This window comes from Rattus norvegicus, chromosome 6, assembly GCF_036323735.1.
Source record: "Rattus norvegicus strain BN/NHsdMcwi chromosome 6, GRCr8, whole genome shotgun sequence".
NCBI lineage: Eukaryota > Metazoa > Chordata > Mammalia > Rodentia > Muridae > Rattus > Rattus norvegicus.
Window position 1 is genome coordinate 103274841 of NC_086024.1, and position 26462 is coordinate 103301302.

The following is a 26462-nucleotide window of genomic DNA, read 5'->3' on the forward strand; positions in this document are numbered from 1 at the left end:
GCCTTTTGTTGTCTTGCCCCCTTTCTGTTTGTATTTTACAACTTTGTTTCATATAAACATAGAGGTTGTCAGGCTAAGCAAGGGGCTCCAGTCTTGCCCAGAAAGCGGCTTTCTTCCACATACTAATCTTGATGTCGCTTCTTTTGTTCTCTCTTATCATACTGCTGCTGCTGGAGATGGGACCTAGAGTCTCACACAAACTAAGAAAGCTCTTAGCCAAACTAGCAGGACATTGTTTTTCCTCTGCCTTTCCTAAGCTCTAGTTAACTTCTGGGTTCAGATGATCTTCTTGCCTTGGCTTCTGGAATAGCTGTGACCATAGGCCATATACCATCGTGCCAGACACAAAAGCTGTTTGAAGCAGTTACATTACATTCCAATCAAAATGAGTTTGAGAATAGAAGGTTTAGGCTATATATATATATATATATATATAATCAGCCCTACAGAGACATTCACATACTAGCATGAGCTATGAATAAGATTTTTGTGCAAATGAAACAAATTTGATTGGGAAATTGATGAGGAAAAGACGTATGTAATTTTACAATCTCTTAAGAATAGACTTTTAAAATTCAGTCACAAGCATATCTTCATAAGAAAAATTTCTAAGTTCCAAATTTGCCTACTCTCTCTTTCGAGAATAAAATTTTTTCATGGAACACGCATGCTTTATTTAGCTAACTGTCCTTAGCTTGCTACAGGGCCACTAAGAAATGTATAAATGAAAGTGTTATGAATGACTGATATCCTAAATACTGAACATCTTATACTGGAGTTAATAAACCCAGACTTCGATTCCCTGTGTACATGTCAATCAAATTTAGACAAATGGCGTATGTCTACTGTGTTTTGAATATGAAGTGTCCTGTCCAAAGGGCCATGGTTAAAATTTCGCTCCCAGCTTTTTGGATCAATTAAGAAATGACCGAATCATGAAGGTGGTGGTAGGTTTTGAGCTAAGGGCTAATCTAAGGCCATACCTACCTGCAGTAGCCTCTCTCTCACACCCACCCACTCTACAGGAAGTGGCAAGCCCCCTATCTCTCCCTAACAGACTCCACAGGTGCCTTGATTCTAAGAGACAAGCGAATGTCCTAATTCAATTCCCACTTCCTTAAAGACGTTTGTTTAAAGGTTCAGGCTGCCAGACATCAGAGGATTAAGATATAGTGAGTATACTTTAACTAAATGTGCCCTCCCCCACTTCTTCTAATCCTCAGAGCCACTAATTCCCTCCCTGGAATGCAGGAGCCCTCTCCTCCCAGCCACCAGAGAATGAAGACAGTCTAACTGCAAGCAGTACTATGAAACCTCCCCTTTCGTTGGAGACCTATAAGAAAGGACTCCCATTGTGTTGCACGTTCCTGAACTCTCAATAGAGCTCCTGCCATGTCATCTGCCTATGGATGGCTTGGAGACTGACTTCTGTGAGGCCCTGCCATGTTATTGTCGTCTGTCAATAGCGTTAATAGCTCTTCTAATAAATCTCTTACCCAAAAGATCAATCTGCCTCAGTGTCCCTCTCAAATCCCAACCGTGAGAGGATGTCACCTTCATCAACAGATTGATTAATGAATCAAAAGAGCATCACAGTTGATTGGGCTATTAGTAGATAGGGCTTAGTTGAAGAAGTCGGCCACTGTGCATAACCTTCGAAGAGTATCCCTTGTTCTCAAACCCTTCTGCTCTTTCTCTTGCTCTGTCTCTTGTCATCTATGATGTGAGCTGCTTTGCTCCACTGTGTGTTCCCACACCCAGGAGTATGGGCCAAAGAGTAAGGGTGATACGTACCCATGGACTGAAAGCTTGAGCCTGAACAAGGTCTTTCCCTGTTTCTCACTTATAACACGGTGCTGAAAAGTGACTAATGCAGTCTATTTTTTATTTTAAATTTAATTAGAAATTTAATTTATGAAAATGGCATGTATTTGTGATGTATAGTATGCTCTCAAATATGTATATATTTGTAGAATGGCCAAACTGAGCTAATTAACTTTTTTTTAAATATGCTTATGTTTTATGGTGGGAACCTTAAAATTTACTGTTTTTCAAGTCTGCCATACATGATTAAGGATAGTCACTGTTTTGTACAATAGAGCTCTTGAACTCATTTCTCCAATCTATCAAATTTTGTAGCCTTTAATAAAACTCTCAACACCTATTTTCTCATTATTGTAAATATTCTCATTGAGGTTTATTCTCTGTCCTCACTCTTACCCCAATTAGCTAGTAAAGGTCCTCTTGCCATGAACTTTACCCTCGTTTGATTCTTTAATTTCATTTTCCATACTTTTTTACTGTTTGTATTTACCCTGTCCCTTTACTGTGAACTCCTCCAGGACAGAGTCTATCAGCTGTTTCAAGTTCTAAAGCAAAATGCTTGTTCCATAGGAGTGTTCAAAGACCGTTTTACTAAAGAGCAAATATTCATTAAGGACAATGGAATGAGAAAGGCCTACACTGAATGAGTCAATGCTAATCACAGGCAGTAGAACTTTCCATTCTGCATGACAGCAACTGTTTAATGGCTCTAGCTTAGAAACAAATTTGTTGTTTTATAAGTCTGTCTCATTCACTATCTGCTTTTGAAATTATGTAATTTCAAAAATATATATGTATTGCCTATTATAAGTCATACAATTCAAAATGAGAAAGCAAAAGCCAGGCATAGTAGCACGTGGCTACAATTGTAGTAGTAGGAAGGCTAACAATTGCAGGTTTAAGGCCAGCCTTGGCTATATACTGAGAATCTAGTTTAGAAAAAACAAAACAAAACAAAAAAAACCCTCAGTTATGAAAACCTCTTTTACTAGACAAGAAGATAAAATGTCCATGGTTAAGGATTTCAAAGATAAATAGTAGCACCTAGAAATTTGAGATTTTAGGTTTAAACTTCCTACAAGTGGATAAAATACAATGTTAATATGTTCCCCCAAAATTAGCAAGGCATGCTACTAATTTAATACATCGGCAGGTGATATAAGCAGATATCAAAGAAGGAGGAAGGATGTGTCCGATGGTGGTTCTCTTTCTTACAGTTGATTTTACAGCTCTCTATTCATCTGGAATGTTTAGTTACATATCAGCCAGAGTGACTCAGCAGGTGGACTGCTTTCTGACAAGCACGAACAACTCTTCAAGCAGGAGGTTTTTAAATAAATTACTCATCACCTATTTTATTCCATTTTGGGGATGAATGTTATATTGTCTTAACTCCTATACTATCCATGTTAGGTTCTGCTTGCAGAAGCTACTAGTCAGAAAATCAGAACCAAAAGCCCTCCTAAATTACAAAGGAGAAAATTTAAGTTCAGGAAGGCTTGTTACACATCCATGTGATAGAACTCGCATCACTTTGCCTTCAGCTTGTATGCTCTCCACTCTTCCCATTTTTTGCATACACGTCCAGTAATTAGTGTGATATGGGCATTCTATTTACCAAAGAACAGATTTCATATTTGCCACAGAGTCTTCTCTTTTTAAAGATAAAACTATATTTAGGATATAAAATAATAATTTTTTGCTGTACTTTATAAGGAATCTACTGTATTTCCAGAGTAGCAGCTGGTCCATTGTTTCACACTAATAGTGACTGATCATTTTATCAGAGTAGAGCCTACAAGAGGGAAACCTAAGCAACTGGGGAAGCAAGACAAGGTACCTAGGACGGGTGTTCCTCTGGGAGGAAATGTTTTGAAAGCTGTGTGGATGGGGCTATTGGAATGGGGATAATGGAGAAGAAATGCTATCTAGGCAGCTGGAAAGATACTTGTTAAGAGTGTTTGATGGGGGCGGTGTTTTGTCTCTTTATTGCTGATTCCTCTTAGATTTCCCAGAACCTCCAGCCCAGCAGCATAACATCTGCCTTGGAGAACTACATCAACCGAATTGTTGATGTTATTATTTCTGATGTCAGAACGATTGTGGGAACCCTGAAAGGTTTTGACCAGACCATTAACTTGACTCTGGATGAAAGCCATGAGCTGGTTGGTGTTCAGCTCTTCTCAGGGCGTAGAACAAGTGGTATTGGGGTTGTACATTGTGAGAGGAGATAATGTAGCAGTCATTGGGGAAAGAGACGAAGAGACAGATTCTGCACTCAACTTGGGGAACATCTGAGCAGAACCTCTGAGCTCCGTAGCACACTGAGAACTTAAGTGTGTAGTGAGAGGTCTGTAAATCCTGTACAGAAACGCCTTATTCTGAGAATGATGTTTATATTTTTTTATGAGTGTGTAATTGTGGATTTTTTACTTCATGTTGGTACACTGTAATATGTAATTTAAATATTTCTACCTTTTTATTGGGAAACTGCCTAAATTAATGTGGTTGCTTGGTTTATTTTTCTATCAAATGAAACAAAAAAAAATCTAAGGGACATTTTGGAAAGTTACAAAGTACCACTCCTTTTGGTAATGTAATATTTATAGGAAATTGGCTGTAAAGAGAACTTAGGTTGCTATTGTAGCTTAGATATGCAACTAACAGTAATAAAAGACACATTTCTTTTTGGGGAAAAAAAAGTGTTTGACGCTCTCGAGGATCTGGGTCCAGTTCCTAGCACCCAAATGGTGAATCATAATTGTCTATAATCTGAATCTCAGGGAATCCAAAGATCTTTGCCTCACCAAACACCAGGCACCAGGCGAGCAGGTAGTACACATACATACATAAATGCAGGCAAACACTCCTATACACAAAATAAATAATTTTTTTAAAAAAAGAACACTGTGCATGGAGATCATTTCTACGAAAAGCTAGATTAGAGGTCTATTGCTGGAGGTGATTTTCCCTTCCACCCTTTGGCAATGTCTGTAAACATCTTTGTCAGTTTTGGAAAGAGAGATATGCCTGAAATTTAATGGACAAGAACTATTTGTCAAACGTGCTACCGTGCACAGAACAGTCCTCAGAACAAGAGTAAGCTAGCTAAAATGTCAACATTTCCAAAAGGGGGAGACGGGACTTGTTACATAATGTTTTATACATTTAAAAAGGTAGAAAGGAATGTCAACACTCACTAACCTTTTGTGTGTGGCTAACAGTTTCTAGGAATTCTGGAGACAGTTTACTTGCAGTTCACAGTTTCTCATTTCTTTGTGGAGAAGATGAATTAAGCAGACAGTTCAGTTACATATATTTAGAAGTTGTCCATCTGTGCTCTAAGTCCACTGACTGAGGAATGTTTGACAAAAGGTAAGAGGTCTTTAGTGGTATGTAAAAACGTTCTGTCCTTGGCTCTGTCTTACTAAATACTAAGAAATAACTTGAAGTACTTAAATGTTAATAAAATTTGAAGTTTATGATCCAGGAAGAGTAGGATCCAAAAAGATGTTGAGCACCTGCACTGATGGTGTGCTTACTTCAGAGTACATAGTGTTCCCTGGGGACACTAACAACCGACGAGATGAAAAGGGTAAGTAAAGGCCTGGGTGTATTGGGAATCATGCTTTAAAACCACGGCAGCAGAGAACAAATATATGACTAATTTCATATAGGAAGGCACTGAAGGACAGTTGTCTAGGACGTGTGCCCCTGGAGAAAGTTCAACAGGTTGGAGATATTTTAGTCCAGCAGAAGAGGTTTCTGCATAGAACATATTTCTTTCTGCTCCAAATCCAGTTCCTCGTGGACACACTTTCATAGCACTTTCAGGGTCCACCCTTCCCAGATGGTGGCATAGGTATGTCCTGACAGCATGGACTCACGTTGGGACTAGCCTATGTAACTCTCGTTCTCTCCAGAGAACTCTGTGACAACTGTGGCCCTTTACAACCTTCCTGGTTTTCAGAAACGAGCCGTCTGAGGAATCAGGGAATTGTGTAGTACTTTATACACACCTAGGTGTTGGCGTCACGGTTGTTTGGAGTATTAGCGTTTTTGACATGCCTGACAGAACAGGAATCTCTTCAAAGGGAGTCAGATTTTCCTCAGGAGATGACTGCTTCCCAGGCCCGTCAGCCTTAACGGCTTCCGAGTCAGTCTCGGAGAAGCAAGGCGACCACACAGAGGCGGAGAGGTGGGCAAAGGGGGCGAAGCGACTCAGCGGTCGGGACTAGCGCTTCGCAGTTTGAGGCGCGGGAGTGCGCGCGGCGGAGCGCGCGGGAAGGGGGGGGCACAGCGGACCAATCAGCGGGCTCTGTCCCCTCACGCGCTCAGGATTGGGCGATCCGTTCCAGCCTCTCTCCCGGCCGTGGGCGGGCCGCGCCGGGAACGGCCTGGGATAGGCGCGCCCGCTGCGCCCAGTCCCAGGGGCGCGTGCGCGGTCTCGCGTCAGCCGCGGGGGCTGGTCTCGCGCGGCCTCGAGGAGGAGTTTCTGGCGACGGCGGCGACGGAGGAGGCTGGCGGTGGGGAGGGGGCGGGGACTGAAGGCTCCGAGGTGGGGGCAATCGGGAGTTTCTGGATTCTTTATCCGGTGTTCGGAGGGCCGCCGGACGGAGGGTTGTGGCTTGGATCGCGCTGAGGAGCGAATAAGAGCGAGCGGATCGGCCGCCGCCGGGTCACGGAGGTAAGGGGCGGACCCGCAGCGGCGGGGCTGTGGTGATCTTATCAACAGGTTCCTGGGAGCGCGGCGGGGGAGGGGCGGCGGGTCTCGCACCCCCTCCCCGACGCGCCGCACGGAGAGGGTCCCCTGGGGAACCCCAGGCTGAGCCGGGCGCCGCGGTGCCAGCCCAACCTTTGTCCCTTGGAGGAACGCTCCTGGTGTGGTACGGGTTGGTTCTCTGGGCCGCGGACGCACCTTGGCGCGGTGGCGGGCCATCCCGCCGGACTTGCGGGGGCCTCGGCAGGGAGTCGTCTAGCTGCACCCAGGCCCGGAGTTCGCGGGTCCCGGGGACTCTCCCTCACCCCACCCCTGACTGGATCAGAGAACCAGCCTGGGAAACACTTTCCCATGGAAGACGGAATGCAGCCAGCGTTCCTGTGACTGAGTCAGCTCCTGGTGTTCTGCTACTCATTGCGTTCTTCAGATAAACAGTTCCTGCTTCCTTGTGACCGCTGCTAAAGTAAAGCCGGCGTCGTAGTGCTTTCTCAGAACTTAGACGGAGGTTGTCCGTTGAACTTTGAAGTCTGTAAATGCTTGCAAGGTACTTTCAATGGATGCCGCTTGGAACAAGTCTTTAGTGTAAATTACGTAACTTACTAAGGATAGCTCTCACCTTCTGTCCAGCTGATTGACACACAGTAATGTGTTGTGGAATTTAGATTCGGTCGAAAAGTTTTCCGTGACACTTTACTCTAAAATGAATGCAGCACCTAGAAGGGTTTTTAAGTTAGCGTGCTGTGACTAATTTAGATTTTCAAGAATTTTAAATTCTGAAAGCCAGTGTAGCAAGAATTCTAAAGTTTTGATTTAGCGGACAAGATGGAAGATATGTCAGGTTTTAATAAGGCACTGTCATGTTTTAATGATAGTATTCTAATTACCCCTTTTAATTAATTATCCAGAAATTAATAACTTGTTAAATTTTGCAACAGGAACAAATTAGGTGATGTGCTGGTGTCTTTGAAGTATAGGTATTGGTGGGAATGAAAATTAGCTACCTTTTCTTGAAGATGAGCTGTTTTTATAGTATTTCTGTGGGCACGATTTCTTAAAGATCATTCTAAACTGTTGTAGCAGGCTTACATTAAAATGTTAAAGAGCTTTATAGGTAAAACAGACAGATAAAAAGAGATTCATAATCTCTTAAAAATTGAGTAAATTTGCCATGAATGACCAAAAGTCATCACCATGAATTTGACAAATAATGGTGGACTCGTAGTGATAAATTTTTTTTAGAATGTTAAAATAGATGAGAGATTTAAGATAATTCTCCTTAAGGGTGATCCAAAGTGGTACTGTGGCTTAGCGATGCATATTGTCTTCTGAATTGTGATTTATCTTTATTTATATGTGCATAGGGGCAGGGTATTGACATGTAAGTGCATGTGCCAGTGGAAGCTCAAAGCATTGAATTTCCCTAGAACTAGCGGTACAGGCAGACTCTTGGGGACACACACCCCACCCCCACGCCCCATCCCAGCTATTGTGGGTGCTGGTAACATAACTTGGTTCCTCTACAAGAGCAGTTTAAAGTCTTTACTGCTGAGTCCTCCATCTAGCCTACTGTATTGTGATCTGATTAAAAATCTCAGACTCACTACCCATACGTAGTTCCCCACCCATGTAAGCCAAAAGCCAAATCTGCTTTCTGTCTTGTCCTGTCTACAATCCTTCTGTTCTTTAAGATACTTTGTAAACCAGAATTCCGAGCCCACTGTTCAGTCTTCTCTTCTGTCGAGGTTTCTCCTGTAATGTATGCACCGCATGCATTAATAAACTCACAACTGAGAATAATCTCCTTGAAGTCCTTTGGATCATAACATGTTAATCACAGCTACTTTCATATTAACATTTATACTCAAATTAGACTCAAGTGAGCACTGTAGAAGACTACCAAGTTAACACACATGTTACTGTCACAACAATGAGACTTTGAAAAAACTTAAGATGACAGTATTTAGCATGTTCTTGTAACTTTTCCACAGGTAAAACTCATGCTTTCTTTTCCTATATGCTACAGTGAACAATATGTTGGAACTGTTTGGGGAAAAAATGGTCTGAGTTTTATATCAGTGTATTAATGTGTCCTAGTTCTCTAATGTTTTCCTGATCTCAGAGTCTTTATTATACACTTACTGAATTACAGGATCATTAAGTTGGAAGTAATCTTGTATATGTACAGAACATTTTCAGGCCTCAGGGACAAGTTATAGAAGTGGTGATGAGTTTGAAGTAAATGCTTCATACTTGTCTTGGTATTCTACTTTTAGTGGTGTTCTCACTGTATATGCCTGCCCACTTCTCCCTAGTATCTTGCTTTGTACGTAGCCCAAGCTGACCCAGTGTAACCTAGACTGACCCCAAACCCCTAATTCTCTTGCTTTAGACTTCTAAATACTGGCATTGCAGGCATGTGCCACCACACCCAGCTCCTTACTAATTGTTAAATATATCAGTAAGTTACTTTCTCCACGTCATATTAATAACTGCCAGGGTTGTATGCCCTGCCCCCCTCACTTCTGGTTTCTTTTTTTCCTTTTTTTTTCAATAACTACACAATTTATTCCTTTTCTGAAGTTTTTTCTTTTTCTTCTAACAGTGCTTAATGAATATCCTGTGTGTGTGTCTGAGAAACCTGTGTTTTCCCAAGATGTATATCACCTGCAAAGGGAGCTGCTGATAGCGTGTTGTGCATTTTTAACTTGATTGGTTACAGCCAAATTGTCCTTCAAGGGCAAATGATTTTCCCCCTGCATTTACTCTGTGAGTAGAAGTGCTTTCTTATTTTTCTTATCTTTGCCCATGGTTAGTGTAAGAAATTATGTATTTGTTTCCTTTTTTAAAAAAAGATTAAAATTTTATATATTGGCACAGTCAAGAAGCAGAGCAGTTACAAGTACTATCGTTTTGTAAAGTCAGTCTTCCCCCGAACCGTTACCCCTAGCAACTAAAGATTTCTATGCTATAATCTCTCTTTTTAAGATATTATTTAGTTTTAACCATAACAGTGTCATTTAGTTTTTCTTGCCATTCATTTGAAGTTTTTACAATTTATAAAATCCTCTGTGGAAGGCATACCTACCACACATGTGTGGAGCACAAAGACACACAGAACCTTTCCTCTTTGGGGAGGGAATAGTTTAAGATGTGGAGTGTTGTTCAAAGCCGGGTTATGTCTTGCTTGAGCTGGAGATTGTCCTTCCTCATCAGACTTGTGCACCACCTTGTACACCTGCCTTGTCAGCACCGACCTTGACTTGAGCCCTCCTCGAGTTCTTCGTTGTTTCATTGCCTCCCTTTAAACTGTTTTCTTGAAGTCTTTTTCTTCTCATACAGGCCATGTCTTGTAAGTCTATGTGAAGGTGTGGGGTACTCCAAGCATTTGCATACTGTCCTTCTGGAGGTGCCATGTTAATCTTTATCTTGCCAGTGTTAGTGAATGTGCAAGCACCGTCTCCTTTTCTTTCATCTAGCACGATGTATTTTAGACTCGTCCATCCCGAGCATAGCCACAGTTCCTTCCAGTTTGTTGCAAACATGGTACGCTCTTGTGTGAATGTACTAGCATTTATGTATCTGTTCACCAGCTGAAGGGCTTTTGTGTTTAGACTTGTGATTATTTATAAAGCTGCCACAGATCGATGTGAATGGGTTTTTCAGTGTGAGCATGTCTGTCCTTTTCTCCTGAGTGGGCACTTACAAGTGGGAATCCTGAGTCACATGAGCAAATGTGAACTTAACTGTGTTTAAAAATGAAACAAAACAGCAGCAAAATTAAAGAAAACCTGTCTTCAGTAGGCAAAGCAGTGACCCATGAAGATATTCTAATGATTAAAACTTGTAAATATATTTGGTTACATCTTAGTTTAATTAGGTTGTTAATCAACGTCTTCGAATATGGAGATTATTGAGGTGGGCCTAATTATCACAAATCTTTAACAGGAGAGAGAGGGAGGGTGGAATCTGGAAGAAAAAAAAAAGATGCAACAGTAGAAACAGATGGAGAAAAAACCCGCTGGTGTGTTTGAAGATAGAAGAGAGGAAGCTCCAAGTAGAGGAATGTGCTTGATTTCCAGAGGTAGAAAATGATAGGAAATGGATTCGCCTTTGGCACCTGTGGGGAGGGGGTGTCTGATAACACTTTAATTTTAGCCCAGGGGATCTGTCAGGCTTATGGAATTAAAAATTCTTAAGTATGTGTTGCTTGGAAAGCCATTGTGGTACTTTGGAGCACTCTGGAAACCTAGTACACCTAGTGATACTTGTGAAATTCTCTTCAAAGTAGCCGAACCACTTTCCATTCCCGCCAGCCATGCATGAGATTCCTGTAGTTTTACATCCTTGTCAGCACTTGGTGTAATCAGTCTTTTTCCTTTTAGCCATTCTAATGGGCATGTAATAGTATGTTGTTGTATTTTTAAAATTAGAGTTCTCTTCCAATTAATAGTGTTAAATATTATTTGATGTGCTTGTTTGCATGCACTCAAACTTTCATTACTTGTGAAATAATGAAATCTTTGCTGTTTTTAAATTTATTTATTTTTAGACAGTGTGTTGGTCTCTTTTCCAGTTATGTCTTCGAAGCTTAGATCTTCCTGCGTAGCTGGGACCCGTGCATGCATCAGCTTCCCAGACTCCTATTTTCTTATTGTTGAACTTAGAATCAAGCATGTGCTTTACTGCTGAGCTACACCCCCAGGCTGAGTTTTGATAGTTCTTTATAGTGCTGGTTTGTTTTTATCAGATAAGTAATTTGCCAAGATTTTTCTTCTAACCCCTTTATCCTTTTCATCTTCATATCTATCTTTTGAGGTGTTGACATTGTAAACTTTGATGAAGTTCAAATGAGCAATTGTTTATTTTATGGATCTGATCTGTGATATTGTATCTGAAGAAATCAACTTTACTCAGGCTCATTGAGATCCTTCTTTACTTTCTCCACAAGTTATATATTTTTATACTTCACACTTAGATTTGTGTTCCATCGCATTAATTTTAATATAAAATGAAAAATACAAGTAGTCTCATTATTTGTCTTGTTTTTCATGACACCTGAAAGGACTTCTTGAAATGCCCAATGTTCTTTGTCAAAACAACATAACATTGGCATATTCTATTGATCTATTTATCTGTCTTCTCACTAATAATACACTGACTTGATTATTGACTATTAAGCATGTCTTAGCAAACAGGAATGTGAATACTCCACGTATTCTCTTTTCAATTCACTGTGGTCATGTCAATTCCATTGCTTTTCCATATAATACCTAGATCAGGTTGTTGATTGCAGGTGAAACACCACATTGGTATTTTGATTGGGATTGGTTTGTCTGTAGATCAACCTGGACTCTTGGTGACTTCATCTTTTTAATTTTTTTATTTATGTTTATTTTTGCAATACTAACAATTGAAACTGGGGTCTTGAGCATCTGGATAGCTGCTTGACACTAAACTGTATCTGAGCCTGTGTCTAGTCATTTATAACACAGCATTTCTCATCAATTTTGGTCTTTGATTTTGTTCAAGAGAAATTAAATACAGATTCTGCATATTGTTAGATCTTTAAGTATTTCAGTCTTTTGTTCTATTATAAATGGCAAAATAGTATTTAAAAATCATTTCTAATTTATGATTGATATGTGGAAATTCAACTAAATTATATAAGTTAACTTTATTTTTTTTGTGTGTGTGTGTATCTTTTGAGACAGGATCTCACTGTGTACCCCAAGCTGATCTTAAACTCAAAAATCCTGCCTCATTGTCTTAAGTACTGAAGATTATGGGCATGTGTCATTGTACCCTCACCTTCTCCCCCTTTTGACACAGTGTTTGCTATCTGGACTGACCTTAAAATGCTAAGCTCAAATGATCTTCCTGCCTCAGTTTCCCAAGTAGCTGAGCCTATTAAGTATTTGTTGCCAATACATGTATGTAATATATGCCAAATACATATGTATATAAATGTGTATTTGGTTTGCATGTGTGTCTGTGCACCAAGTGTGTACCTATAAGGTCAGAAATCAGATCCCTGGAAACTGGAGTTATGGACAGTTAGCCAGCATGTGGATGCTAGTGTCCTGGTTCCTGTGTAAAAGCAGCACATGTCTTAACCGCTGAGCCATCTCTCCAGCCTGTTTTTTTTTCCCCCCCAAACTCATTTATTAGCTCCCTTCCCAGCCACCAACACTGTGGTGGTTGGTATATTGTGATTTTCTAATTAAAGGGCTGTAATATAAAGAAAATTTCCTTTTTCATTTTAGTTTGAATGCTTTTATTATTTTTTTTTAACTTTTACTAGCTAGGATTTCCAGTGCTTTAGAATAGGATAAATAAAAGGATATTCTTATGAAGTGAGATCGTTGCATTTTCACTTTTAAAAAATAGGCCATTTTATGGATTCTTTGAATTTAATAAGACTTAGTATTTCCCAGGTTATTGAAGTAATTTTTCTTTGGTCATTAATGGTTGTCAGATTTTGTCATATCTTTTCTGCATCTGTTGTGATGACCATGATTTCTTTTTCCCCCTATTAGTCTATTAGCATGATTCATACTAGTTTTTCAGTGTTGAATCAGACTAGTATGCTTTTAGGATTATTTTAAACAAAAAAATCATTTTGGGTTTCTTTCTCAACCAATGCATATTAGCATTCTTAAACTGAAGGAGGTTGGTGACAAGGGTGGGGGTGTGTAACTCAGTTTTTGTATTGCTAAGAAAAGAAAGGGAAAGACTTGATAAATTATATATAAAATTAGGAGAATTAAGAGTCCTTTAATAATTATGTGTGTTTTGCATGTCAGAATTTTTTTGTTTGCATGTGTGTTCATGCTTGTGTGCATATGTATGAGAGGTCTACCTTTGATGTTCTGTAGTACCTGTCCACCTTGTTTTTTGAGATTTTATCTCTCAGTGGCCTGAGGCACAATGATTAAGCTACAATGGCTGGTAACTGAGGCCCCAGGATCTTACCTTTATCTTCCAAGTGAGGGCCACCGCAGCTGGGTCTTTTCATCTGGCTTCCGGGATTGCCTGCACAGCAAGTGCTTTATCAATTAAGCCATCCTCTCAGTCCTTGACTTAAAATTTGTTGATTCATAATGGACTTTGTAGATTGAAGAACTCTTCTTTAAAATTACAAAGTGATCAAAGAAAATGTTATATGTATATCACTGTAGTCAAATGTTCTTCACACTGGGTTTATGTAGACATGTTAAATAGCTTTAGAAAATGAGTTATGGGTTTTGTTATTTGCTTGTTTTATTTATTTTTGTTTCATTTGTTTTTTGTTTGTTTGTTTGTTTGTTTTGAGGGGTGAGAGGTAAGTGTTTCTCTTTGTAGTTCTGACTGTCCTGTAACTCACGCTGGCTGGCTTGTCTTGATATTTTTTTAATACAGATGTTGAGAGAGGCTTAATTCCTATTAAAGTCCATTATCTCCCAATGGGAAAAATTGAGCTGGTATATTCATCCCAGGAGATAATCTTCAGCAGTGAAAAGAAGCAGATTAATACATTGCACAACCTGGGTGAATCACCAGATACTGCTTAGTGGGGGTCTCAAGTTACTGTGTGGTTCCACTTACATAATGTACCTGAATGGACAGAATTAAGACTGGATGAACAAGCCAGGCAGTGTGGCATACAACTTTAATCCCAGCACTCAGGAGGCAGGGGCAGGGGCACCAGCACAGGCACGGTCAAGGGCAGGGGCAGGGGCAGAGGCAGAGGCAGGTAGATCTCTCTGAGTTTGAGCCCAGCCTGGTTTACAAAGCAAATTCCAGGATAGCTGGGGCTACAAAGAGAAGCACTGTTTCAAAAAAACCGAAAATAAATAGATAAAATAGAAAATAAAATAAAAGAATGGATGAACAGATTAGTTGTTAGGGGTTACAGGCATCCTGTGAAATAGGTGTGATCTTCAAAGGCTATGCCAAAGGTCTTGATGAAACTATGGATCTTAACCAACACTATGAGCATGTGGTTGTCATATGTGCTGTAGTTGAAAAGGTTAGCAAAGATTAGGAGCTCTGTATTTTCTTATAACCGCATATGAATTTCAAAGTAAAAGTTCTAATTTAGGAGGAAAAAAAAAGTAAAAAGGAAAAGGTCTAACAATTTATATCTTGAAGATCTAGAACCTAGGAGAATGCCTGGAAAGAAATTGTATTCCCTATAAAGGACGAGGCCATCCAGGTAAGAATTTAATAAAGAAATAAATTCAGTTTGCACACTTGACAATTTCTGTAGGTACCAGAGATCCTATTACAGGAATTAGTTCTCTTGTCAGAGTGCAAAGGTAGTTGCCCAAATGAATGTGACTGTTACAATAAAACTTTATGGTTCGTGCATCACTTACTGATAGGGAGAGATTCTGAGAAATGCAATGGTAATGGGTATGCTCTCCCAGGTTACATTGCAGTCAGGATCAGTACAGAAGTTGTCCCAAGTACACTGTTTCCTCTTCTGTTTCTTCATTAGCATTACTTGCATTACTTAGGCCTTAGCCTGAGAACCAGCAGAGCTCACTTATACAGAAAGGTAGTGCTTGGCTTGATTTCCCTGCCCTAACCGTAGGTCAGTGAATCAGAAGAGAAGGTAGGACAAACAAAATTATAATTATGTCTCCATATACTATGACACAGAAGAACTGAATTTTATGTGAGTAGGTTTGAGGAAACACCTCTGCTGAGGTCAGATGTGATAACTTATCATGTAATCCCAGCACATAGGAAGTTGAGGCAGGAGAATTGCCTTTGAGGCCAGCCTGGGCCACAAAGTGCCTTCTGGGACATCGTGAGACAGAGTAAGCCTTGTCTCAAAAACCCAAACACCCTCCACTCCCCACCCCCAACACAGGAAGGGGTTGACCAGGGAGACATACAAAAGCATATGGGGACCAGCTGCTTATTTGAAAAACTAAAAGAAAATTGGTGTAATTACAATGCAGAGAAAATATGAGAAGTATTGGTCTGAAAATCTTAATTCAGTCTATAGGTCAGAAGTGTGGGGCTGTTCATTTAAGACAGTGAATTTTACATGTATAATGAAAAAGTAGGAGTAGTCTCTAAAATAAAATGAATGACAGGATCTCACAGTATTGCCCAGGCTAGCCTCAAACTCAGTATCCTCTTACTTCAGCCTCATGAGTACTAGGATTCAAGATACATATTTCTAGCTTGGTGAGCTTTTATTTTACAAAGACAAAATGATTTAATTCAGAGTTTTTATTTACATGAAAACTCAGACAAAACAAAATCCATTCTATTTCTTTATACCGAAATATCATAGAAGTCACGTACATTCATGGGTTGATCAGAGTGGATTGCTTGCTTGCTTAGAGAGTACATTAAAAAGCAAAATAAATTATACAGTAAGTGCTAGATTGTTGGATTTTGAGCTTAATACCTTCATGAAATGTGGGTGAATGGGAAAACCTGCATCCTTATTAAATATATTTTGAGGTGTGAAAAGTTTTCTTCTATCAAACTACAGACGACAGCTTATTTGTGAAGATTAAGATTTTAGTAATTTATAATTGAGCTGTTTAAATTTGAGTTTATGGGGGGCTGTAAGGGGGTGGGTGGGGAGGGGGAACATCCTTAGAGAAGGGGAGGGAGAGGGGTTAGGGGGCTGATGGACAGGAAACTGGGAAAGGGAATAACATTTGAAATGTAAATAAGAAATACCCAATTTAATGAAAATGGGGAAAAATTGAGTTTATCAAACATTTAGCATAGGAATTGTTACATTTGACCATCTTGTTTTTTAAGTTTATGCTTCCTTTTTTTAGTTAATAGTTCCCTCAAAGACCCTAAACATAAAGGCTTTGAGACCTCTTGGGTTGTCTTTTGATCTCTTAAGACAGGAGATTACTTTCTGTAACTATTTTAAGCTTCACGGGTCATTTTGCCTCTGTTGTAGGTATTCAGTTCTGCTGTTAGAGTGCAAAGGTAGTTATCCAAACAACCATAACCATGCTCCAATAAAACTTTATGATTTGTGCATCACTTACTGACACATGTATGTTCTGAGAAATGTAGTATACCATTTGTAATTATTTCATGGTGTGAACATCACAAAATGTGCTTAGATGGTGTGGGTCAGTTACTCTGAGACCTCTGAATACAGTATTAACTGCCATTTCAGCACAGCATACTTCATCTCAGAATGCCTTTTTATAAGTAGGCATAGACTCTAAAATAATTATTTGAAGTTTAGTATAAATAGTAAAAACATCCAGTGGTATAATTGTGCCATTATCAAGTATAATGCTACACACAATTGTACATTTTACTTTTATATGCAGAAGGATTTGTTTACATCAGTGTCAGCATAAGTGTGATCCATTACAGTCTTTTGGGATCAGTGTCTTAATGTAGTCTGTCTTGACTTGAAAGTCTTTATGCTATGTATTACTGTACCTGTTTAAAAAAAAAAAAAAAAGAAGGGTGTGCTTGATTTGACCCTTGGGTTTTGCCTACGCACCTCTCCTTTAAGTCAACTCCTCCCCTCAAAAAAAAAAAAATCAGTGTAGGAAATAAGAATTGTAGAAGAAACATTTAGTTTAAATTTAATAGGTATTTAACTTTGTTACAATTTTAATGGATTTGGGGCATCTAAAATACTATGTTTAGTAACGTCTGTGTGTGTGTGTTGTGTGTGTGTGTGAGTGTGTGAGAGAGAGAGAGAGAGAGGGAGAGGGAGAGAGAGAGAGAGAGAGAGAGAGAGAGAGAGAGAGAGAGATATCTTTGGAAGCAATTGTCAATGTGTTTTTTCCTTCTGCTTTCTTTCCTGGCATATTCATTACAGTACATACAAAGTATACATCTTTGTGTCCTACTTTGCTGTATTTACCAGGGCCAAGAGTTTTCGAGAGCCCTCAGGGTCTTTCAGTATAGGATCATTATCATCTACAAGCCAGGTTAATTTGATTCCCTTCTTTCCAATTTGTATCACTTTTCTTTCTTTCTCTTGCCTCTTCTCTGGCTAAAACTTCTGAGCATCATGATGAGTAAGAGTGGCTCTTGATGTCACTCAATGTGGTGCTTGCATAGCATTCCTGAGGGCCCTGGGTCAATACCTGGTGTCACCAAACTTGAGTAAATAAGTAAGATTCCCTTTGTTTACTCGTAATTCCCCAAGAAACTGTATATGGCTGCCATTAGCATGTTCTTAATATGTTACTCTATAACAGTATTCAATAACATTTTATATATATATTATACTTTCTTTGTAACAAATATATGGGGTTTTTACTTTTTAAGATTGTTAAAAAAAAATTTATCAGAGCTGGAGAGATGGCTCAGTGGTTAAGAGCACTGACTGCTCTTCCAGAGGTCCTGAGTTCAAATCCCAGCAACCACATGGTGGCTCACAACCATCTGTAATGGATCCGATGCCCTCTTCTGGTGTCTGAAGACAACTACAATGTACTCATATACAAAATAAATATTTTTTTAAAAAAAATTATGTTTCTAATTTTTTTGCCTGAATGTATGTATGTGTATATGTGTCCACATGCATGCAGGCCAGACTCATCAAGTCCCTGAGTCTGGAGTTACAGACGGTTATGAGCCACCATATGGGTGCTGGGATCTGAACTCAGGTTGTCTACAAGATCAACAAGTGCTCTTCACTGCTGAGCCATCTATCCAGGCCTCCTTGTAACAAGTTTGTAAGCTGGAGATCGAAATTATTATTTTCTGTATTTAACTGTGCCCTGAAATATCAAACACAAACTATTTTCTGAGAGATAATCCTAGAAGAAAAAAAATTTACTAAGCAGCTCTTTAGTTTTAGAATTAGAAATTAATTTGGGGCTTGCTATATAGTAAGCAGAGTACTTAACTAGTGTGCACAAAGTGCTAGGTTTGATTCCCAGCAGCACATAAACTGAATGTGGTGGATCACACCTGTAATTCAGCACTCAAGGATTAGAAACAAGATGTTCAGAGTTCAAGGTCATCTTCAGGTGCATAGAAAGTTTGAGGCCAGCCTGGGACACATGGTACTTTATCTGAAAAACAAAACAAAAATGCAGAGAGTTTTGTTATCTGATGGTTCTTTCATCTCCTCTGAAACACATGCATAGTGGAGTATCAAAGAGATTCATAGGAGTTAGGTCATGAGACTCTTGCCTATCGAAGAACAATACATGTGACTTCTAAATATTTTTGAAAATGAGTCACTTAGAAGGAATTAATAGATGCTTAGCCATTAGCCAAAGGAAAGTTAGTAGTTTTTGGAGGCTTAAAAATAACCACCTTTTTGGAAAAAAAATTTTTTGATGTGTATGGGTGTTTTTCCTGCATATATGTCTGTGCACTTGTGTTCAGAGGAGGGTATTGGATCCCCTGGAGCTGTAGTTAGTGAGAATCACCATGTGGGTGCTAGGTATTAAACCTGGGTTCTCTGGAAGATCAACCAGTGTTTTTAACCACTGAGGCATCTCTCTAGCCCCCATAATAAACATCTCTTTCTCTCTCTTTTTTACTTTATTCTTTCTTATTGTTTTAGAGCAATATAAATATATACCATGACTAAATCACATTGCCTTTTGCTGTTCCCTAATTCTTAATTCAAGTGGTATTGTTTCATCTCTTGATGTGTTAAGCTGTGTGCTGTTGCCTTTGTTTCTATTCCTTAAGTATTACCAACCACCTTTCCAAGTTTTTATCAGTATTCTCTCTTTGGGAATGTAAAAATTGAGATTCAAATGAATTTATTCAAAATCATATTGTTGGAATTCATTTTAACCTCAAGCCCTGGTGTTTCTTTGTACTGTAGCCTACTTAAGACTTACTTAACATTGTCTTTTTGATAAGATTAATCATTTTGAAGAAAGCCACATTAAATTTACTTGGTTTTTAAAATATACTTGAATTAGAGTGAAGGATCTTGAGAAAAATTACTAATTAAGCTCAATATAGGTAAAAAGAATGTCTTTTTTTTTCCTCTCTTTTTCTTTTTTCTTTTTTTCGGAGCTGGGGACCGAACCCAGGGCCTTGAGCCTGCTAGGCAAGCGCTCTACCACTGAGCTAAATCCCCAACCCCCAACAATGTCTTTTTGTCTGAGTATCTTAGTGCTTAGTGTGGCTGTGATGTATTAAGTGTGTTCAGTCTTTGTTCTCTGCTCCTGATGAAGAACTTTTAAATCCCTTGGAATTTCCTTAGTGATAAGAGTATCTTTTGTTGCGATGACGCACTTCTTGCCTGGACTCTTAAATGGCTTCAGGTTGGGACTGGCCACCAGAAAGATCAAGGCATGATTAGAGGTTAACTCTGTACCTCTGAGGAGTTAAGGTGGAGTAGAGTTACCAATGATTAATCTCCATGCTGTGAAAATAAAGCTTACATTAATAATACTCTAAAAGATAGCATTCAGAATCTTCTGGGTTGGTATGTGTAGGAGAGTGGCATACCTGGAGAAGACACAGGAACCATACCATATTCTTACCCTCATACTTTCCCCTATGCCTCTCTCCCATTTGGATTTCCTAAGTTGCATTCTTTTATGTAAACCAGAGATTATGTGCAAAATACCTTCTTGAGTTCCTTAGCCATTTGACAAATTCTTGTACACGAGGAAGGGATCATGTGAACCCTTGGTTAATAACTAGCTGCGTGATCAGAATTACAGGATGCTTAGGACATAAGACTGACATCTGAAGTGGAGGCAGTCTTGAGATCTGCACCATACTGTGGGTAGATGGAGGTGGATGAGAACTGTAAGATCTTTCAGTTGCTATCTGAAGAATTGGAGAGTCTTCAGGGATGAAAGAGACCATTTGATGTCAGGTAGTAGGGCTGGAGAGATGGCGTGGTAGTGGAGAGTACTTGCATCGCTTGCAAAGGACCCAGGTTCAGTTCCCAGGACCAGTGTGGTGACTCATGAGCATCTGTAGCTCCCGGGGAATTTCAGCCTCTTCCTGACCTCCATGGGCACCAGGCATACATGTATACATGCAGGAAAAGCATTCATACACATAAAATAAAATCTAAAAATAATTTAAAAGAAGTATATTGCGAAGAACAGTTCAGGATAGAACATACTATATGCTCAATCCCATTTTTATTATTTGCTTAAAGTTTAACTTTGACTTAATATTGAAATCATTTTAAAACTATAAACTAAGGAATTGGTGTTTTTGTTGTTTGGATTGGTGTTTTTTTGTTGTTGTTGTTTGTTTTGTTTTGTTTTGTTTTTTGAGACAGGGTTTCTCTGTGTAGCCCTGGCGTCCTGGAACTCACTCCGTAGACCGGGCTGGCCTCACTCAAAGTCAGAGATCCCCCTGCCTTGGACTCCAGAGTGTTGAAATTAAGGCATATGCCACCACTGCCCAACAAAAATTTGAAATTTAAGGCAATTCTTAACTTTTTTCTTAACTGTGTGTATTTGTGGGTCCGTGTATGGAGAGGCCATACAACTTCAGGTATTGTTCCTTAGGAGCTGTCCATCTTACTGTTTGAGACTGTGTCTTTTGCTGGCCTGCCACTCACCAATTAGGCTAGGCTGTCTAGCCAGGAAGCCCATGGATCTGCCTGTCTCTGTCCCTCCATCATTGGTACTACAAGTGTGCACTCACAGTTCTTGCTTTTCACATAGGTTTGGGGATCAAATTCAGGTTTTTATGCTTGCGTATGAATGTGGTAGGCTATATCCCTAGTAACAATTGTTTGTTTTAGGTTGGCCAGAAATTTGTAGTGGGAGTGTCACATGTTCTGAATTAATTTTGTCGACATCAACATAAATTTATACTGGTGATTAACGCATGGGTTTTATTTTGAAAGTTAGCTGAGATGGAGTATCAAGCATAAGAGACATAGTTTCTGGTATATGTTGGGCTCTCCATAAAAGTTAAAAAAAAATAAGTGGGAGATAGAATATGAGTTAGATTTGGTATAGTGAAGGGTGATAGACACGGGTTGTCTTTAGATATATTTTTAAATTACTATTATTGTAGTTGTTGGGTAGATTAGTCTTCTAGTCTATCCCCAACTGACTTCCAGTTTACTATGTATTCCATGCTGGCCTCAAACTTGTGATTCTACTGAGTCAGCTTCCTGACTACCATTATATTTAGATGTGTTTTAAATAGATTAGATAATCGTCAATAATTTATATTTAGTAACTTTATAGTAGTATTTGAATTGGTTGTCATAGTCCAGGATTCAATGATAAGATAATTGTACATCAAGGTGAGGTATTTTCCTCTGCAGTAGTAGTGAAAGTTGGAAGGGGGAAATATTTTGTTGCTCTCTACCTTAAACAGTTCACTTATGCCGTACATTCAAATCCTATACAGCTTTTCATTATTTTGAGTTTTCCACTAGATTATATTTGCTATATAACCCCCACCCCATGCTAGGGATTGTTCATGCTAGGTAAACTCTTTAGCAGTAAGCTATTATGTACTGCCTCCCCCAGCTCTGCCTCTCATTATGTAGGTACTTACTTGCGGGGAGGGGTAGGCTCTTCATTATGTAGCCTTGGTTGGCTTGGACTCAGTATGTAGACCAGGCTATCTTTGAATTCAGAGATCAGCCTGCCTCTGCCTCCTGAGTACAGGGATTCACGGTGGCTCATTCCATATATTTTTTAACTGGGAGAGTTGAAATTCAGTGGTGTTTGAAAAGTGTTTGTTTAATTTTACTAGTATTAATGTGTTTGTGTTAATACTTTGTGTAATGAATCATTTGAGCTTTATACTTTCTTTTTATGCCAATTCTCCTAGGATTCTTTTTTTTGTAGTTCTGGCACAGCAGTTAACAATAAACATTGTACTAAGTTTTTGTTCTTATTTGATTTTGATGGTAGGTTTTAGGTTTCTTAAATATAAGGGTACAAAGCAGTAAAGGGATAACCACAAGTTACTGTGTAAGTTGTTGAGTGAGTTCCAGGCTGTCTTGGCTGGGTCACCTAAGACTGTCTCAAAACAGCAGGAGCCAAACACAAAGGACAAGAATTCTGCCTTAGTACTCTCTTTCTTGTCAGTGACTATTCAAATGTTTTGTACCAACTGAGTACTTAACATTATTGAACAAAACTGTAGCAGTTCCTTTTAACTATAGGACTAGCAGTGAAGTAATCTTATGTATTGATCTGCTAAAAAATGTTACTCAGACTAGACTCATGCTCCCTCCTCTAAGACCTCGCAAACTAGAACATTGGTGTACTCTCGATAATAGTGTGGTACCAAAAGTTCATTGTATTCTTGTTTGGTGACATATGTATTCACCATTTTCCTTGTCAAGATTCCTTTCCTGTTCTGGTGACACATCCTCATTTTATAGTTCTGAATATACTATATTCAGTCTAACCTTACAGATTAGTCTCGCTGTGTCTTTATTTGTTTTCATTTTGGTTAATATTCCTGTCCTAGTAACTCTAAACTGTTAATATGGTATTTCTTCATTGGCTAAGCAATATCCCTTTCCCCAGTATTTTTAATTTGTATACCAGCCAGCCATCTAGATAGAGGTAATCATCTACTAGTTTGCTGACCTTTGAAATGTTTTCCTCTAGTAGGATGTAAATTAGTCAGTGTTAGAAGCTGAAATATCTTGTGATGAAGTTTTAGAGACATAAAACTTTATGTAAGCATGTGTTGAGGGAAATGATTGATTGGAAGGAGTGGAGAGACTCCATAGTGAATACATTCAGAACAAAGCAATAGCTATGTGAGTTTAATAACTAGGATTCCTTGGGTATTTTTTATTGTGTCTTTTTAAATGCATTATTGTGTATGTATGGAGTGTGTGTGTGTGTGTGTGTGTGTGTGTGTGTGTGTGTGTGTGTGTACATACAAGTGGGTGTGTACTGTGGCATTCACGTGTAGGTCAAAGGACACCATAGGTTCAGGGAGCACATTCAGATGATCATGCTGCATGGCAAGTTTGTGTACTTGTTGGGCTGTTTCTCTGCCCCTTGTTATTGTGAGTCATTAAGATGATAACAGAATGCTGTCAGAAGTTAGGAACCTGACCTTTTTTCCAGTTCAGGCAATCAAATCCAAAGCCTCACACATAGGAAATTGTTACTCTTAAGCCACATACATCCCCAGCCTGATATATTTTAAAGTGTTGGGATCCCTCTTGAAATTTAAAACCTCTATGCTTGTTTTTTTTTTAAGTTAATATTAGTTTTGAAATTACAAAGGCAACAGGTTCAGTTCCCAGTACCCAGTGACTCAGTTATCTGTAACTCCAATTCCAAGTGATTCAATGTTCTTTTAAAGCACCAATCACACACACACACACACACACACACACACACACACACATGCAGGCAGGCAAAACGTTCATTCACATAAAGATAAATCTTCAAAATAAAAGTTGTGTATGTCTTCCCAGTTTTTGTTAATAACTTTATAAACTGTTCCTGTGAATTTGCAGAAGTGGATGGTATGCAAATGGTGTTTTGAAACTTGCTTTTTTCACATACCTTTGCGTCATATCACTTCATCTAGCTAGAGCATCATATTAAAATACCCAAATTAAACAAAAGTAAAGATCTGAAAGTATAGCTGAGGAGTAGAGTCACCTCAAGGAGGGAGGCAGAAAGAAGATACAATATGTCTTATAGAGTATATCAAAATTATGGCCATCTCCAATATGTATAGTAAATATAAAAATAATATAGTTCAAATCTTTAAAGTAACAAGTTTTCAACATCCAGACTATATTTTATACTGATAGTATATTTCAATTAGGATAATAATTTTTCATTAGAAGCATTCATGAACTATATAACAATATTTTGGTTAGCAGGAGACCATATATTGGCCCCATAAGGTTATAATGGAGCTGAAAATTTGATGTCATTCAGTGATACTGTAATAAAGCACAACTTACTCTGTGTTCATGGTGATGCTGGTTTAAATAAACCTGGAGCAGTACTAGCCATATAAAAGCATATAGCAATGTAGTTTCATAAATAAATTTAAAAAAAAACAACTGCTGGGGTTTATGTATTTGCTATACCATAATATACTTTAATGTTTTAATGTGTATTTTTTATTTTCAAAAATATATTTACAGTAAACTAGTACAGTCCTTCAGCACCACGACTGGCCTTCAGCATTGTATCTTTACTCTTTGCTTTGATTGGATCAAATGTCCACATTGAATTGGCTTATGCTAAGTTCCTGTGTATGGTCTCTGATGTTTATAATAATCTGTCTACTGATGCACTTCTTAGAGCCTATGGTTAGCCTGCATTTAAATCGTATTAAATTCAAGGTATAAAAAGTAGAATAACATACCTGAACTGCTCCAGAATATTTAAGTTTTCTATATCAGTTATTAAATCTAAATTAAAGTTAAATTTAAAATTTTGTTTTTCAATTATTCCAGTTATATTTCAAGTGTTCAGTACCTACCTTTGGCTAGTAGCTATAGCAACATAACTTTTAAAAAATGGTGTATTCCATTATATACATTTTTTTCTATAATTATTCAATTTTCTGTTTGTGGATTATTTTTTGTAATTCAATTTCACATTGGTAGATTATTACCTCTAAAGTTATGCTGTTGAAGTTGAAGTTTATAGAAATATATAGGAATAATTCCTAAGTGAATTAATAAATTATTTTATTTTTGATAGCAATTTCCCTTTAAAAATATTAAGTAGCATCAACAATATGTAGAGTCTATTTTAATTATAGTTCCCAACAATGAACATTATTTTGTCAGTTATACAAATAATGCAGAAACAATGGGAAAGTAAAACTTTTTACATGTTTATATCACCTTTCTTAAAATTAATTTTTAATTTTTTTGAATTTGTGTGTTTAGTGTTTGCATACATGTATGCCCTGTGTATGCCTGCACCCCCAGAGGCCAGAAGAGGGCATGATATCCCCTAGAGTTGGATTTATAGGAGGACACTGGTAACTAAGCTTGGATCTCATACAAGAGCAAGAAGCACTCCTAACTGCAAAACCACCCTTTCAGCCCCCACTCCTGCTGACCTTCATATGTTGGCTTTCCACGGAGATCTCTGGCCCAGCCTGCTGCGCGGGTTCAGGCGAAGGAAAGAGAACTCGAGCAGGGAGAGGGAATCACCTCCCCTGCTGCAGCTGCCCCACCTCTGTCTCTGCTGCTGCCACTTCAGTTGCTCCAAGACATCGGTGGGCTGAGCCAGCAGAAGGCTGGCTAGCCAGTGAGGGGTTCAGGGGAGCTTCAGGCAGCAATTTTGGTAGAGCAGATCTCAAGCAACATGGTTACAGCTCTTAAGACAGAAGCTGTCAGACAGTGGAGTAGTTCTCACATACCTTTAATCCTTCTAGGTAGGATTCTTATGTACAGTTTTGAGATGGATCAGGGTCTGACAGGGTCAGGTACTTCCTATTGGCTTGCTCTGAGAGCTTGGGAATACCTTATATACGTGTGGGAGGGCATGGTCCTGCTTCTACTTGACTGATGGCCATAAGCCTTTCTGCAGGGGCTTGTGGGGGGCTGTAGCTATGTGAGAGGGGCCTGGCCTCCTGGGAGTTAGTTTAGAGAAACGCCGATCTGTCCCTTAGGGTCACCGGGGTTTCAACCTTATCTTGACCGGGAACAAGGATACCCTTCAGAGCCCACACCCCACACACCCCCAATTTATTTTTTAAGTTATTAGGCAAAGTAATGGGTTCCTTTATAGCATTTTCATACGTGTATGCCATCCTTCCTTTGTTTGTAGGCTTGTATCCTCTCCCGCTACCTTCTCCACCTTCAGTGCTTCTCTCTACTTACATCATCTTTTACTTATGTAGCTGGGGAAAGGGTTGCTCTCTAAATATTTCTGTGGAATGAACAACAAAAAGCCAAAAGTCACTGGAAGCGGGAAATGGAATTGAGTGGTGGAACACTTGTCCAGTATATGCCAGGCAGTTCTTGGATGAGACTGAGTTCATGTTGGAGGCAAGAAGCAAA

The 26462-nt window shown here is 39.0% G+C and overlaps 1 pseudogene; it reads left to right on the plus strand.

The window, feature by feature from the left end:
* LOC108351336 (U6 snRNA-associated Sm-like protein LSm8 pseudogene) overlaps positions 1–26462 on the plus strand; it is a 54860-nt pseudogene that overhangs the window by 1690 nt on the left and 26708 nt on the right.